Source organism: Aedes aegypti, chromosome 1, assembly GCF_002204515.2.
Source record: "Aedes aegypti strain LVP_AGWG chromosome 1, AaegL5.0 Primary Assembly, whole genome shotgun sequence".
In the NCBI taxonomy this organism is placed as follows: Eukaryota; Metazoa; Arthropoda; class Insecta; order Diptera; family Culicidae; genus Aedes; species Aedes aegypti.
In genome coordinates, this window is record NC_035107.1 from 155,140,046 (window position 1) to 155,157,435 (window position 17,390).

Here is a 17,390-nt window from a genome sequence, read left to right on the forward strand (position 1 = left end):
GGCATAACGGAGCCGAATTCATTTTGATTTGTTTTACAAATTCGTGTTGCTTCTTATCATACTATGTTACTCAACTAGGGTTGTCATGTCTATTACGGCTTAACCAGCCGACGGTGTTTTGAAAATACCTGAAGGTCGTAGACACAAAAGTCAATTTGGACAAATTGAGTTGTAAGATTGTGAAAAATAATAGAATCGTTCTGGTGGGCTTCGATCCCACGACTCCCAATACGCTAGACTGGGCGCGTTAACCAACTACGCCACAGAACGGGTAACGATTCTGCAGCGCAATCGGCCAACCTGAAACCAAAGTCCGTCACGACCCCATTTTCTCCTTCACAACCCTACACCTCCTTCGGCTCTCTGAGATGCCCAATTCGACTCTCCTAAGCGTGCCTACGAACAACAATTTGTCCAAATTGACTTTTGTGTCTACGACCTTCAGGTATTTTCATACTATGTTAGTTTTGGGGAACCGTAAGACTCGCGGTTTGGTCGAGGTTAGGGAATACAATTTTGTGTGGATAAGGATGGGATTCGAGGGTTTGATTGATGACATTCAGCAGCGATGTAGCGGTATGATGCTGCTTATCAATCAAAGAGTGGACTTGAACGACCTGTAACGATACAACAAAAACTAGAGGGGGAGACGAGGTGGACAAGCAGAACGAAAGAAAGGATCAAACGAAAACATCAATTTTCTTCAGAAACTTGAAGATGAGGAACATGTAATCGAAGTCCAACCTACCCAACACATCTCTAATGTCTTCCTTATCTGGTTTTCCTCGGGCCCTGAGGGATTCACATAAATCGGTTCTGGCAACTTCGTGTTCGGGACAATACCAGACGACATGGTTTATGTCGTGGTAACCTTCGCCACAACCACATCGATTGCTATCTGCGAGACCTATTCTAAAGAGATGTGAGCCTAGGGAGTAATGATTGGACATCAGGCGACACATTACCTTAATAAAATCTCGACTCATGTCCAACCCCTTAAACCATGGTCTATTCGATACCTGTGGGAGAATAGAATGTAACTACCTGCCCAAATTCCCTTCATCCCATTTTTGTTGCCAACTGACCATGACTTGCTGGCGAGCAATTGTAAAAAATTCATTGAAGATGATACGCCGTTCGTAAATATCACCTTCCATAGCGCCCACCTTGGCGAGCGAGTCCGCCTTCTCATTGCCCGGAATTGAGCAATGAGAAGGGACCCAAACCAAGGTGATATTGTGATTCGATAGAGCACTCAATGTGCATCGTATTTCCCGTAAGAAATACGACGAGTGCTTTACCGGCCTCATTGAGCGAATAGCCTCTATTGAGCTAAGCCTATCCGTGAAAATGAAGTATTGATCAGAGGGAAGAGAGGCAATTCGCTCTAATGCGTAGTGTATTGCCGCTAATTCTGCGACATATACGGAACAAGGACTCTGAAGTTTGAATGCGGCGCTATGAAATTCATTAAATACACCAAATCCAGTGGAATCATTTGTTTTTGACCCGTCGGTGTAAAACGTTCTGTCGCTGCTGACTTGGCCGAATCTGTTAGCAAAAATTAGTGGTATATACTCCGAACGGAGTGGATCTAGGATTCCATGGATTTCTTGCTTCATGGTCAGATCAAAACATACGGTAGAATTGCAGAAGACTGGGGAGCAACTACCGTGGGATGTGTTCGAGGAAGGATTAACCTCCAGAGTCATGTACCAATAGTACAGTGTTATGAATTTTGTTTGAGGATTTCGTTCGATTAGCTTTTCAAAGTTTTCAATTACCAATGGATTTAACACTTCACAGCGGATGAGGAACCGGAGCGATAATTCCGCAAAGCGATCTGATAAAGGCAATACTCCTGCTAACACCTCTAAACTCATTGTATGTGTCGAGTTCATGCATCCTAGGGCTATCCGAAGACAGCGATACTGGATACGTTGGAGCTTCAAAATGTGAGTTTTCGCGGCGGATAGAAAACAAACGCTTCCGTATTCGAGGACCGAGAGAATTGTTGCACGATATAACTTTATCAGATCTTCCGGGTGAGCTCCCCACCATGTTCCGGTGAGTGTACGCATGAAGTTGATTCGTTGCTGGCACTTCTGATGCAGATACTTGATGTGCTTTCCCCAGGTGCATTTGGAGTCGAACCAGATCCCTAGATACATATGTGAAATGCTTTGAGTGAGTCCCTTACCCATGAATTGAAGCTCGATCTCTGCTGGGTCTCGCTTCCTAGAAAAGACAACCAACTCAGTTTTCTCCGGAGAGAATTCGATACCCAGCTTTACAGCCCAAGTAGACAAATTGTCTAAAGTATCTTGCAGTGGTCTTTGCAGATCATCCGCCCCTGGTCCTGTTACAGAAACAACGGCATCATCTGCAAGCTGTCTTCGCGAGCAATTTTCCACGAGACAGTCATCAATGTCTCTGACATAGAAATTGTAAAGAAGGGGGCTTAAGCATGAGCCCTGGGGGAGACCCATGTAACTAATTCGTGAAGTTGTTGAGGTTCCGTGAGAGAAGCTCATACGTTTCTCAGACAACAAGTTATGCAAGTAGTTATTTAAAATCGGAGAAAGACCACACTCGTGGAGTTTGTCTGAAAGGACGTCTATACATACTGCATCGAAAGCCCCTTTAATATCCAAGAAGACTGAACCCATTTGTTTTTTTTTTGAGCATAGGCCAGTTGGATTTCTGTAGAAAGTAACGCAAGACAGTCGCTCGTTCCCTTGCCTCTGCGGAAACCAAATTGTGTATCTGATAGAAGGCCATTCGTTTCAACCCATTTATCAAGCCGAAAGAGAATCATTTTCTCCAACAACTTTCGAATGCATGATAACATCGCGATAGGACGATACGAATTATAATCCGACGTGGGTTTACCGGGTTTTTGGATGGCTATCACCCTCACTTGTCTCCATTCATCCGGAACAATATTGCTCTCCAAGAATATATTGAATTGATTCAACAAGCGCCTCTTCGCGACGTCTGGGAAGTTTTTAAGCATGTTGAATTTGATTCTATCCATTCCTGGGGCAGAGTTGTTACATGAAAGAAGAGCAAGTGAGAATTCTACCATCGTAAAAGGTGTATCCATATCGTTCCTATTTGTTTGAACGTCACGAATGGTTCGTAGCGTTGGTACGGAATCCGGGCAGACCTTCTTGGCGAAATCGAAGATCCACCGAGGAGAGCTTTCGCGATCCTCATTAACCGTTGAAGCGTTTCGCATTCTTTTCCCGACGGTCCTAAGTGTTCTCATCGACGTTTCCCGTGATAGTCCGTTAACAAAATTACGCCAATATCCACGTTTTTTCGCTTTTACGAGATTTTTAAATGTACGCTCGAGGTCGATATATCGCTCGTAATTTTCTCGAGAGCCGCGCTTCCGATATTTTTTGAACGCGGCGGATTTATCACGAAAAACCTTGGTACACTCGTCGTCCCACCAAAAGGGTAGGAGAACGCCTTCGTACCGTAGACCCTGGGACAGGGCGGCGTTGTGCTTGAAGGGCACTGTTGATAATTAACCCGGAGAGAAAGTTACATTCTTCCAACGGAGGAAGCACATCAACTAACTGTTCGCCGTTAGAGATCATCTCAGCGTATTTTTCCCAGTCCATGTGCTTGGTGAGGTCATACGCGAGGTTGATCTGACGAACTGGACACGAAATTTTGATCACTACCATGGGGATCTTGAATAACTTTCCACGTGCAATCCAATGATAGCGAATTCGAACAGATTGAGAGGTCTAACATGCTTGGAGGATCTGGAGGTTTTATTCGTGTTGCTTCCCCAGTGTTCAAAATTGACAAATTAAAGTTGTCACAGAGGTCATATATCAAGGAAGCGCGGTGGTCGTCCTTTGGTGACCCCCAGGCTGTACCGTGAGAATTAAAATCTCCTAGGATTAACCATGGCGCTGGCATAGCGCAGCATATGGCCAATAGATCTCTGCGAGATACTCTGGCATTAGGCGGTATGTATACGCTGGCTATGCTGAAACTTTTGCCTCGTATAGTAATATGACATGCCACAACTTCAGTGCCAGTCATCGGGGGAAAGTCAATTCTATAAAAGGAATGGAGCTTGTTGATCCCCAAGAGCACCCCTCCATAACCATCCCCTCGATCTAGGCGAATAATATTAAAATCGTGGAAAGAGACATCTTTATCAGAAGTTAGCCATGTTTCACAAAGAGTAAATATGTCACAGCGGGTGCTGTGAACTAAAAATTTGAACGCGTCTAAATTTCTTATAATGCTTCTACAATTCCACTGTAGTAATTCGATCATATCCCCGACCTCGTTGGATAAATTAGCCATCGAAGGATATGAAAGAATCAAGAATCGGCCAGTTTGAAGCCAGTCGCTTCAGAAGAGGTTTCACCAAAGGAAGCATCATATTTATGAGGTTTCTTATAGCGGGTGAGACTTCCAACGTTTCGAAGATGATATCCACTAACCCAGAAAGTGTCATCTTTCCGGAAGTATTAACATTTTCATGTCTACTTCCCTGTTGATAAGATTGTTCGTTTTCTGGGCGGAAAATTGAGGCATCTGGGGTTTTAGATGGCCCTGGAAGAGATGGAAAGTCTCCAGCTGAGAATTTAAAACCTGGAGGTGGAACCTTGGAACGGTTTCTATCTCTTCTTGATTTTTCCAGAGATGGCCGAAGAGCCTGTTGATCGGAGACATTTTGAGAAGCTTGCTGGGGTTGCTTGAGTCGTTTTGCAACGGCTCGCTTCCTCTTAGTTCCTGTGTTAATAACAGTGTACTCTTCTCCATCTTCAGAGCCAGAGCCATGATCATCTATAGGCAAGGAAGAAAAGAGGTTATTGCTAGCAATAGATTGAGCTGGTGGAACAGCAGTCGGAGCAATTTTTTTCATAATTTCTGCGTAAGATCGCTTCGATCGCTGCTGCAAAGACCGAATGGTATGTTGCTCCCGCTCTATAAACTTCGGGCAAACGGAAAGATCATGAGGAGCTTGCCCACAACAGGTACATTTCGGTTCCTGTGGGCAAGGGCCCTCCACATGTTGCTCTCCGCACTTACTGCAACGGGGCTTGTTGCAGCAATACGCAGAGGTGTGACCCAACTGCTGACACTTTTCGCAATGCATGACCGTCGGTTTATAGAGACGGACAGGTAAACGAAGCAGCCCAATCTCGAGGACATCGGGAAGAGCTGACCCAGAAAAGGTTACACGAAACGAGTTTGAGGGCGTTTTGGAGCCATCAGATGACACCTTATTCATTTGTTTGACATCAAGTATCTGTACTGAAGGAACGGCACGATTTTTAAAACCTCCAGTGCCAGACATGATGTCTGAACATGTCAAAAACGGTTCGGTAATCACACCAGAGCACTCGACTTCAAGACTTGGGACATAGACATGGTACTCTCTTAGAAAAAGCTCGTGGGCAGCAATCTTGTTGGCCTGTTCACGGTCACTGACGGTGACCCGCAATTTGTTACGACTAGGGGAAGACACCTCGATAATGTCTCGGAACGACTTTGCCAGATCCTTTTGGATTTGAAGTTTGTTTAACGGTTTACCTTTGGGCCGAAAGAAAACCAGAAAGGGACCCTTAGATCCGGGTGGGTAAGCTTTAAGGCGGGGGGTCTTTGAGGAGGAAGTACTAGAAGAACCATTTGTTTGAGAATGTTCGATATCCTGAGAAACCATAGGATGTTTTGGCGATCCAGCAATATTTGTCCCAGAAGTAGTGGGAATCATAGCATTGTCATTGACGGGACTAGTATCCATAGACTCTTCACGGTGTGTTCCGTAGAGCAATTTCAAAACAAAAAATTCGGCATGTCTGAAATTTTGACGCAAGAAAGCCATGATTGTCCCCTTTCATTTGCAACTAAATCGAAAATAATCGGTCGGGGGGTCTGGAGCAATTTTTTTTTTTCAATATTTTTACGGAGTTTGGGTTATAACTTTGCCTTAGCAAGCACTTAGGGTCTTTTTCGAACCATTTAAAAATTCAAATCATCGTAACTTTTGATTGGAATAATTTATTATTTTTTGTGGGATTTTATTTTTGAGGAAACAAAAGTTTTGAATGACCCCTAGGGGAGCTTCTATAAAAAAGGTACAAACTGTGACTTAGGGTCGTTTTCCACACGAAAATTTAAACAACTTGAAAAAATCAGTGTGTTGACCGAATTTAGTTCTGTTGTCACGTGAACTATGATTAAAGATTCTCAAATCATTTACTTATTCATACCCAGTTCTGGAAGCCCGGAACATCCGAAAAGTAAGTTTCCATATCAGTTTTGTATATGTAATTCATATCGGTACTATTCGGTTGATGGACATTTTGGCATAAAATTTCTCTGTAATAAGGAATTAATTACCGGTGCACATCCCTTGAAAATTTCGGTCCAGTCTGGTTCATGCGGAACCGGTTCCTGGAGTCCCGGAAGGTAGTAAATCTGGACAATTCGATGAAATTACTCGAATTTATGTCTCAAAACCAAATGAATTGTGTCCAACTCATAACGATTTATTATGTTTGGATGTATTTTGCCAAAAGAATGAATGGATGGTTATTCCTTTTGCTCCTTTTGGAGCACTGAAGTGACCACCGGAAACTCCGTAATGTGGGACCACTAAGTCTTAGCACCAAAACTGCATGCGACGGCTCAAACTTCATGATTTTGATTCTGTGACTCTTCTAATTCAATTATAGCACCAACTCGAACGTCTTTTGATGGAACATTTGCATCAAAAGTCATTCGAGTTGGCGCTTTCATAAGTTTTGAACACAACATATATACGAAACATAGTACTTGAGATCTGCTGGATATAAATGGCAAACAAGTTTGTATGCACTAAAGATCACCGTTTTTGGCTCCTTTTTGGAGTAATCGGATACTCTTATGATTCGCCTGAGTTTTTTGTTAAAGCTTCGTATGATTTTGTTATTAAGCTAGCAAAATCGTAAAGTTACTAAGTTACATTTTCAAAGCTGATTGAATTTATTTGTTTTATGTATTACAATAGAATTCCGTACAACACTAATAAAACTATGCTAAATTGAACATTACAGCATCTTATTGAGATCTCTAAGCAAAATGCCACGATCACACCATTAATTTTTCACAGGTAGATTTGTTATGAATTAAATCTATCGACGATTGTTTGAATTCATTAGCACTTTTCTACCATCAATTTAACAAGGAAGTGTATATTTGTCAGCATTATTATTAATATTCTTATCTTTATTTAATAGATTTTCAGCCCTAGACTGGCTAATCTTACAATGTTTGTCAGCAATCCTGTTAGTTTTTCCATCGCAAACAAAAAAAATGCTCGGTCAATCATCATAACCAGCACATGGACAATAGTGTCAACATTGTACTGCTTTTGCATTTGGGTTGGAATATTGGATTTATTAAGTGTTATATTACGCCTGTCATTGGCACAAATGTGAACTTGTCAATATTCTGGAATCTATGACATACGGTCGAAAGAGCAAAAGATCGAAGAGGAATAAAGAGGGGATAAAAGGTCAAAAATCTTCTTTCAAAGATGATTAAATTTTCCATAATGCAAATCACGTTCAACCTTTTGTCCTTTTGACCTTTTGCGTTTTCGACTTTTTGTCCTTTCGACCTTTTGTCTTTCGATCGTTTGTTCCTAAACCAAGTCAGAAAGATGAATATTGCTCTTGAGTTACAAATTAAATTTGAAAAAAGGTTGTTTGACAATGCAAATTTCAACAATGAATGAAGCAAAGAAGAGGCAACTCGGACCCATGCCTGTAAATTTTTAGGTGTAGAGCTGTCTAGAATATAATCTACAAGATATTGACACTAGATTTTTGCACCATTTTCATCTAAAACCGTTACAACAGTTCACCTCATCAAAATTTATTAATTTACGGTGCATGTAAAATGATATTACAGTCGACTCTCCACATCTCGATGTTCTACATCTCGATATCTCTCCCTATGTCGATGATTGCTTCGGTCCCTTCATTTTGCATACGATTTTTCTTTCCATATCTCGATATCCTCCTTATCTCGATTATTATGGAGATATCTCGATGTGTTCCTGTTGATTTGTTGTTCCCAATTTTCTCTCTATATGTCGATTTGAACATTTTCAGGGATTACTAGACCAGATTTATGCGATTTAGAACAATTTGGAAACTCGAAATGAAGTTTGTTTATTATTTTCCTAGTAACGGAGTGATTTTCAATCTAGTGTTCATTAAATGTATGTTCTTTGTCTCGATCTCTCCCTATCTCGATGGTCCCTTCGATATCGAGATGTGGAGAGGCGACTGTACTAACAACAAAACTTCAAAAAAAAAAGTTGCACTAGACCCCCCGATGGATTATTTTGATTTTAGCAGCAAATGAAAGAGGAAGGCCTTGCCTTTCATCGGTCCAAATTTGAGACATGCCGATTTTTTTGTTATAAAGTTACATGAAAAAGACACCGTGTCTTGTGTCTTTGTCAAGACTTCATACGAGGGAGATTTAAGTGACCCGTTTTCATCGTCGGAAATATCGGACCTTTTCGGCCCCCCGCCTTCATCCACTGTGTCCATTACAATAGCCTAATAGCTCCGTAGTTGGGGAGATGGAACACAAATGTAAAAAAGAAAGAAAACAAATGCAATACAGGTCGGACTCGATTATCCGGAGTGTCGATTTTTTTTTCACTCCGGATAATCGAATTTTCCGGATAATCGAATCACTAAGAAAAATATTGAAATCTTTGATAAAAGAACTAAAATATTATCTTTTTTCTTTGTTTTATTTATATGATGCGGTGGTGTAGCCAGATTTTTTTTCTAGGAACAGTACGGGCCTTTACAAGAAAAACAAATTTTTGACCAGCATACACAAAAAAACACTTTTTCAAACCCCCTCTTCTTAAACACGTTCTCACTGCAAAATCATTCATATCGTATATGGCAATATCAAATTTTCTCAGATTTATGCATGAAAATTGAAAAACAAGAACATAAAAAACCAAATTCCGGATAATCGAGTCTAAAATTCCGGATAATCGAATCCCGGATAATCGAGTCCCCGGATAATCGAGTCTCCGGATAATCGAGTCCGACCTGTATAGGCTTATTTTTAGGCCACGGCCTGAAAATCACTAATGTAGCTAATAATAATAATAAAAAAAATTCAAATGATGATTATTACTTTAGGGGGATTATTGTATTCAACAAAAAAAAAATAATAAGAATAATAAAAAAAAAATCGAGAAAAAAAAATCAAATGTTGATTATTACTTTATTATTTTTTTTAGGGGGATTATTGAATTAAAAAAAAATAAAAATAATAATAATAATAATAAGAATAATAATAAAAAAAAATCGAAAGAAAAAAAAATAAATCGGGAGAAAAAAAAAATAAGTTGGTCACCTTGAACCGTGAACCGTAGTTTGAGGACCACTGAGAGTTTTGCCAGAAAAAACAACAACCACGTGGTATGGGATGGGGGAAACAATAGAGCGAATGGAATAGAATTTCTACTTAACGAATGGATAGAAACTGCTGGCTTGCTTGGATGCTCTGGCTGCTGCTGTTGCCACTGTTCGTTGCACCCGTTGCCGCCGCCGCCGCCACCTCCGGTCTCGCTACTTTGGGTTGATACGGTCGGCTTTTGAGCGATAGCGATGATTGAATTTGATGATGCTGGTACGTTGAAAAGTACACCTGTAACCCTTGTTACAAGTGTCTCCTTCTTTCACGGCGATCGGAAATAATCGTCTTCGTCCTCGGTGGGATAACTCGCGATATAAAAAAACCACAATTTTGACAGTGGAAAAAAACTCCACCACTACAAAGCGATTAGATTAGCGATGCGGTAAACACAACCGGCTGCTACAAGCGATCGGTAAGGAATGGGGGTATATTATACTGGGTAACCCTAAGTTTAATGGGAGGTACGTTTGGTTGAATGGATATTTAGAATAAAAAACGATAGGCTTAATAGGCTGTTTTTTCTAAGTTATGCTGTTAAAGTAGTTAAGATTCTAATATTTCAATCAAAATTTTTAAACACTTTCATGATTCACTTGGCATTGGGGTCAGTCGAATTGTCATAAACTATGCAATAAAAAATGCGCATATTCTTGTAAAACATGAACTTAGTGGTTTTGAAAAAACCTTCAACATTTCTTTGAAAAAAGCATGCCTGTTTTCATGAGTGATTTAATAAAAATGATAAATTAGCATTTCTGTATTACCATTCTTATGTATTAACCCATGAATATGTATATGTTTTGGAAGGTTTCGCAAAATGCCTCGAAAGAGATTCTTTCAAAATTTATTCCTAGAAACATTTGATAAAATACACTTCTGTGTAGATGCTTAAATACATGCATAAGAAAAAGAAGATTCTCTAACCAAGGTCAAGGTTTGGTTTGCAAATATGGTAAGTTTCTGTCCTCAAATAAAGCATTAATTAATTATTCTTTGTTTTGCATTTTAGTGTCAAATACCTATATTTAAATGACGTGGAACTCTAGGGAATATTAACTTTTTTCACAAGAAAACCATGAACCAATATTTTTATACTGATATGAAGTTATTATAGTGATGACCTAACTTAAAATTTAGTCCAAATTAAAAAAAGGCCGATTCATAATTTTCCTCTGAAAATTTAGCTCAAAATGGTAGAAAAAAGTGACTTAAGTTGAAACGGCTTCAAAAAAGAGACTTTAAAGTGACTTGCTTCACAAAAGTGACCTAAAAAGTGACACGCTACCAGCCTTGCATATAAATAATTAAGTTTAAGTAAAAAATTTGCTCCCTTGCACCAATAGTTCCCGTCGTGTTCCAGTAGAGGATCAACGGATAGAAGCAGTTTTTAAAATTGATGTATAAAAATGAAGAAAAGTCCCAGAGATGATCTTTATGCTTCATTCGAAAGATATTAGTTGCTGTTCCGAGGGAAAAATGTTAAACCTATGTAAAAATTTACCATTTTGTTTAAAATTCCTTGTATTATTCCCAAACGTCTACTACTGGAGCACTAGCGCAACTACTGGAACACTTGTACCAATAGTGGCTCAAGCAATTTTATATTAAAAAATTAGTTCTATCACTCTTTTCATATTTTTCCCATATAGTAAAGTTTGAAATCTTTCTGTTGACGCCGGAAGATCTTTGTTAAGGCTTTTCGTTATTTTGTTATGATTTTTTATAGCTTAGGTAGTCCACTAAATGGCACCAGCACCCTATAAACATTTACTCAGAACAGGGTAGATACTACACCACAGAGCTGTCATTTTAGGTTAGTCACTAATTCTTACATCGGTCGCTACCATATTTAGTAACTCGCTTCCCTACCGGTCGTTGCTTTTTGGATCAACATATAGGCCTATTCATGTGACAGATCCGTCTATGCATTTGTTTACATCGGTGGATGACCGGTGCTAACACGGGCCTGTCATTTTCATAGAAGAAATGTCAAAGTGCTTCCCAATCAGCTGATTTGAGATGTCATTTGAATAGGCCTATTGGGTTGTGAAAATAAAGATGATTATTTCAGGATGGAAATTTCCGACTGGACTTGACATTCCGACTGGAGTTCTTGCGAATCCAAATGGAATTCTTACGAATCCGCCTAAAATTCTTGCGAGTACGACTGAAATACTTGCGAACACCACTGGAATTCTAGTCGGAATCCCAAGGATTCCAGTCGAAATGCATAACGCGGGTAGATCACTTTTTCGTGGTGCGGTATGGGGTAAAGATCTACCAGTGAACCCTAGTTTTCAATGCTTCAAACGAAGAGAACAGGATAGCATAGCATACACTGTACTGTAATGGTTGCTACTCCGTGTTTGATCGGAACTGGTAAGAATTGCACTTCGATCCAAATTGATAAGGTTGGGACTTTCTACTTATTCTCGGAGTGCAATTTTAGCAGCTCTCATATTATTGATCAATAACGGCGCCGGCCAAGTCCTTACAGTCAGTTGGGATGGGAAAGGAATGTTAGTGTGTAATAATTCTCGATTACTTTTTCAAATCGACGTAAGTAACTTTCATACGGTTTTGAGAAAACTAATTGAGAAGAATCACAACCTGTCTTCTAAAACTGTTTTAAAATGAATCACCTTTTTAACATTTTTTCGTCGTGTACATCGCTCAAATTTTGCATACAATCAGATCGCGTGCAAAAACTAGGTAGTTTCTATTATTTTTAACAAAAATAATTATAACAAAATGATAAGCCGTTTCATACAGTTACTTTCGACGTTTTTCTACCAGTGTAAAATCGGCTCAAGTAGTGTTTTGTGTTGATTCGTGGTTAAGTCACTTTGTCTCTCTATACAGCGGGCGGCGAAAGTAGTGGTTAGGTTGCGAAAGTTGAAAATCTTACTTTCGTCGTTTTGTAAATCCGGTAATTAAACGTTCTAAAAGTGAAAAATCTAGTTGGGTAAGAGCGGATCATGTGGAATTTCGTCTGCGAAACACGTAGGATCAATAAAGTAAGTGTATTCACTTTTTGACTTGAGACTATTTGAATAAGTTTTCGAGAATTGTTGCTGCTAGAGACCGAGAATATCTCTGAATCTCCACAATCACCACGGGAAGGGTGTTTATTAGTGAGGAAGGAAAAAGATCTGGGAGTCACCTTTGGTTGGTGATGCGATCCATGGATAAGGAGGAGAAATACGACTTTTACTTAAAACTATTTTTGCATTTTGTCGCAAGCTGAAAAGAGATTTTAGGATTGAAGATTAAGAAAATACGTCGACATTCAAAATGTCGAACCATTCAAAGGTTGTTTTTAGTAATGAGAAGAAAGCTATATATAATTAAATTCTATTAAATAAGAATAAGGGTTTATGCCGAATCTTATACAATGATAGAAGTTTTAAAAAAGGTCCAAGCACTTTTGAATCTATGTAAATAATTGAAACAGTCATGAAAATTTAATGAAAAACAAAACCAATAGGATATCTTTAAGAAAACGTAACCCTGCAGTACATCGACATTCATAATATCGAACTAATCAAAGGTTATTTTCAGTAATGACGGAAAAAGAGAGATTTGGGTTTATTAAAAACGTAACCCTTGTACGCCTACATTCATAATGTTGAACTATTCAAAGGTTATTCCCAGTAATGACGAAAAAAGAAAAATATATGTACATTATTATTTTTTTTTAAATAAGGGTTTATGCCGACACTTGAAGTGACGAATCATCCATAGTTTGTTTGAAAAATACAAAAACGTAACGTTGCCTCGAAACAAATGTATAATCATAAGCATGAAACGAGCTCACCAGTTGGTAATCCATCCTCGACTTAACACAAACATCCTCTCGCACTCGCACAACGTGGACCGGAAACTATTGACCTTGTTTCCATCGCTAGCTTCACAGGAACATGGTATAGAATCAAAGGACCACACACTACCCCACTGCGCCACTGCGCGCGCACCGCTGACGACGCATGAAAATAAAACACGATTGTTTGGGCTTCCCCGAAGCACTGCCCAACAAATCGCGCGCGCAAACAGGGGGACCGGAAACCGCACTGACGGCGACACGAGAAAAAAAAACAAACACCTCCAAACGAAGAGAATAGGATATTATAGTAATCAAAGTAATCAAACATTTATAAATCTTTGTTACATTTTTAAACCTTGTTGAAAGTGACAAGTCTCGGTTTTCCCAGTTGCCGAGAATGATCTTGAGACAAGGGAAAAAATGAGTCGAATACAACAATTTCTCGATTACTGTTTCAAATCGGCGTAAGTAACTTCCATACGGTTTCGAGAAAATTAATTAAGAAGAATCACAACCTGTCTTCTAAATCTGTTTTAAAATGAATCACCTTTTCAACAATTTTTCGCCGTGTACATCGCTTAAATTTTGCATACAATCAGCTCGCGTTAAAAAACTAGATAGTCTCTATTATTTCCCACAAAAAAATATAACAAAATGATAAGCCGTTTCATTCACTTACTTTCGACGTTTTTGTACCAGTGTAAAATCGGCTCAAGTAGTGTTTTGTTTTGATTCATGGTTAAGTCACTTTGTCTCTCCATACAACGGAGCGGTGAAAGTAGCGGTTGGGTTGCGAAAATTGACATCCTTACTTACGCCGTTTTGTAATTTCGGAATTAAACGTTCTAAAAGTGATAATGTAAGTTTATTCACTTTTTCGACTTGAGACTATTTCAATAAATAGATGAAAAAACCGAATTTAGTACTATACCATTTAATTCCACTAGAGTTTGTATCCTTTGACAGATACGCGTATTTCGACCTCAACTGTAAGGCCGTCTTCAGTGTCGTTTACTAGACTCGACTAAGTCGAGTCTAGTAAACGACACTGAAGACGGCCTTACAGTTGAGGTCGAAATACGCGTATCTGTCAAAGGATACAAACTCTAGTGGAATTAAATGGTATAGTACTAAATTCGGTTTTTTCATCTATTTATAGGTATTCTACTAAACAGCTCGAAGATTTATTATATTTCAATAAGTTTTCGAGATTTGTTTTCTAATCTTTTATTTATTTAGTTCTCTAGTTTGAAGAAGTAAGGACTAGGATTCTGATGCATGTAACGGTGTAATTTTTTGGCTTTATCAAGGGATCCGATTTTGACTGATAAAGGGGCGTGCCTGTGGAGAGTGCACTCACCACACTTTTCGAAGGAAATAAATAACGGAACCTTTTAATTAGAATCCTTCCCTGTGATAGGTTAGGAATTACAACTGTAATGTCGTTTTCGATTATTCCCGACGGTGCCCCGCGCGAGTGTAACAATTTTTATTTTATTTTTTTTTTATTTTTTATTAGGGCACTCCGTGCTCGTGGGCACTACTGTGCCGGAATCAGTTGATCGGTAGCTTCTTTATCGATACAGATCTATTTTTAACCTATTTATATTTACATCAACTTTCACTCTCTCCTACTCTTTCACTCTCACACCGAGCAGGTAGAAGAGAGCTCTGCTGTTAGTGAGGCTAGCTGCCTGCGAAGAGGGTCAGTTTGTCTCAGTCACCATCTGATACTGACGGAGGATGAATGTGCTCCCCAAAGCACGCTCCTCCGTGCGGTGTCTTCTGGTGGCTGGACGGGTTTTTTTGTGGAGGGGCTGGGAATTGAATCCATGACCTTCCGCTTATGAAGCGAAAGCGTAACCTCAAGGCTACGGACCCCCCTAGAGTGTAACAATTGACACCGGAAAATAGAACGGTTTCAGTGCAATGTTTTGATAGCGTATGATGTGGTGTTTGTGAAGACGTCAATCAAAACAAAATGTCATTTTTGAAACAGATAGAACAGCTGTTGCTGTTATTCATGATTTTCTGTTTGGGATTCGAAAATATCAGATTCGTTTGTGTTTTGTGTAGTTTGTTAACGGTGTTTACAGCACTGGCTGAGATCATTACTATGCCGTGGACGAAAATAAATGTTCGGTATATGAAAATATATTCATTTTTCCTGGGAATTGATACCATAATACATGTTTCGTAATTCAATAAAACATGTTTAAAATTCAGAATTTTCTTATTTCAATACTGTAAAGACTTATTTGACTTCGTCGATCCTCTCTCTCTGGGTAATAACTTCGCCAAAACTTATACTTCCGCAATGTTTCTAGCTCACAATTATTTATTTATTACACACGTAGCATAAGATTTACATCTTTTGAACGCTACAGCGTTTATTTGCATGAAGTGCGTCACAGCAATATTCAAACTACTTTCTACCATTTTTCTTTTCTATAACGATTATTTTACTAACAACTAACTAGCTGAAGTGAACCTTGCATTGCCTCTTAAATTTAAACATTGAGTTTAACTCCTTAATGACTTAAATTAATTAACTCATTACGCGTGGTAAAGATGGACAAATTATGGGTGAAATTATGAAAAAAATCCACGTGCTCGGCTGGGATTTGAACCCAGGACTCTTGTATGGTAGACGAGCGCTTTACCAACTAAGCTACCGAGCCACTTGGTGACCCAATAACTGAGTTGGTTACAAGTTTAGAATTCAAATCCCTACAGACCACGCGGACCCCTTTCATAACCCATATCCATCCATCTCATGTTATTACACACGCGGAACGAGCGAGTGCGATTTATTTAGTGTTGAAACTGTTTGCCTATCGTACCTACATCGCATCCACAACAACTGTATTGTGGAAGAGTAAAGATGTGGGAAGGCTATCAACGTGTCGTTCTCACTCAAGTGAAGACATGACTACTACATAGAGGCAGTAACACTCTAATATAAATTGACGCTTATATTGAGCTGTTCGGTAATCCAATCCGCATGGTTATTAAATTAATTAACTCATTACGCGTGGTAAAGATGGACAATGATGGGTTATGAAAGGGGTCCGCGTGGTCTGTAGGGATATGAATTCTAAACTTGTAACCAACTCAGTTATTGGGTCACCAAGTGGCTCGGTAGCTTAGTTGGTAAAGCGCTCGTCTAGCATACAAGAGTCCTGGGTTCAAATCCCAACCGAGCACGTGGATTTTTTTCATAATTTCACCCATAATTTGTCCATCTTTTCCACGCGTAATGAGTTAATTAATTTAATAACCATGCGGATTGGATTACCGAACAGCTCAATATAAGCGTCCTTAATGACATTAGGCAGAGAATTCCATATAATGACACCTCTTACGAAAAAAGAACCTGCGTACAAAGTTGTGAAATGTGCAGGAGTTAAAAAGTTTCTTATTCTATTACTACGAAACGGTTGTAACTTAGAGTGTAGGTAAGAGGGTTGTTTCGTTATAATTATCTTATGAAATAAAAGACATATACGTGTTTAAAAGAAACTAAAAAAAGAGTTAGCTAACAATGTATGTTGCAGGTGTGTAACATGATCTTGGCGCTTGAGATTATAAACAAAACGAACACATGAATTTAATGCAACTTTCAATCGGTCTTGAATGTTAGAGGACACATTGAAAAAGAGAAAGTCACATGAAATAAAATAGGGTAAAATGAATGTTTTAAATAGTTTCAGCTTTACGTTTGTGCTTAATAAACTAGCTTTAGTATAAAGAGATCGCAATGAACCGTAAATTTTACCACACTGACCTAACACATAACTATCCCATTTGAAGTTATTCTCTACAGTAAAACCTAAGCTGGTTGCACGATCCACAAATCCAATAGTTTCGTTACCTATTTTAATTTCTGGGTATTCGAATAACTATAACCTGAATGTTGCGAGAAATCAATAAAGCATTAGTTTTCTTCGCATTAAGTTTAAGCAAATTTCTCTCCGACCACGCTCGGATACATTCTAAATCCTCATTGATTATGTTTGCGACCATATTTAGATCGGATTTGTTACAGTTCAAATAAAGCTGGACGTCGTCCGCAAACAAATGAACT

General features: G+C 39.0%; 1 non-coding gene across 1 annotated transcript; it reads right to left on the bottom strand.

Annotated features, from left to right (window-relative positions):
• Nucleotides 1-15,912: 15,912 nt before the first annotated feature.
• On the bottom strand, nucleotides 15,913-15,984 carry Trnag-acc. Its single transcript has one exon. It is a non-coding gene; the product is annotated as a tRNA-Gly (tRNA).
• Nucleotides 15,985-17,390: the final 1,406 nt, after the last annotated feature.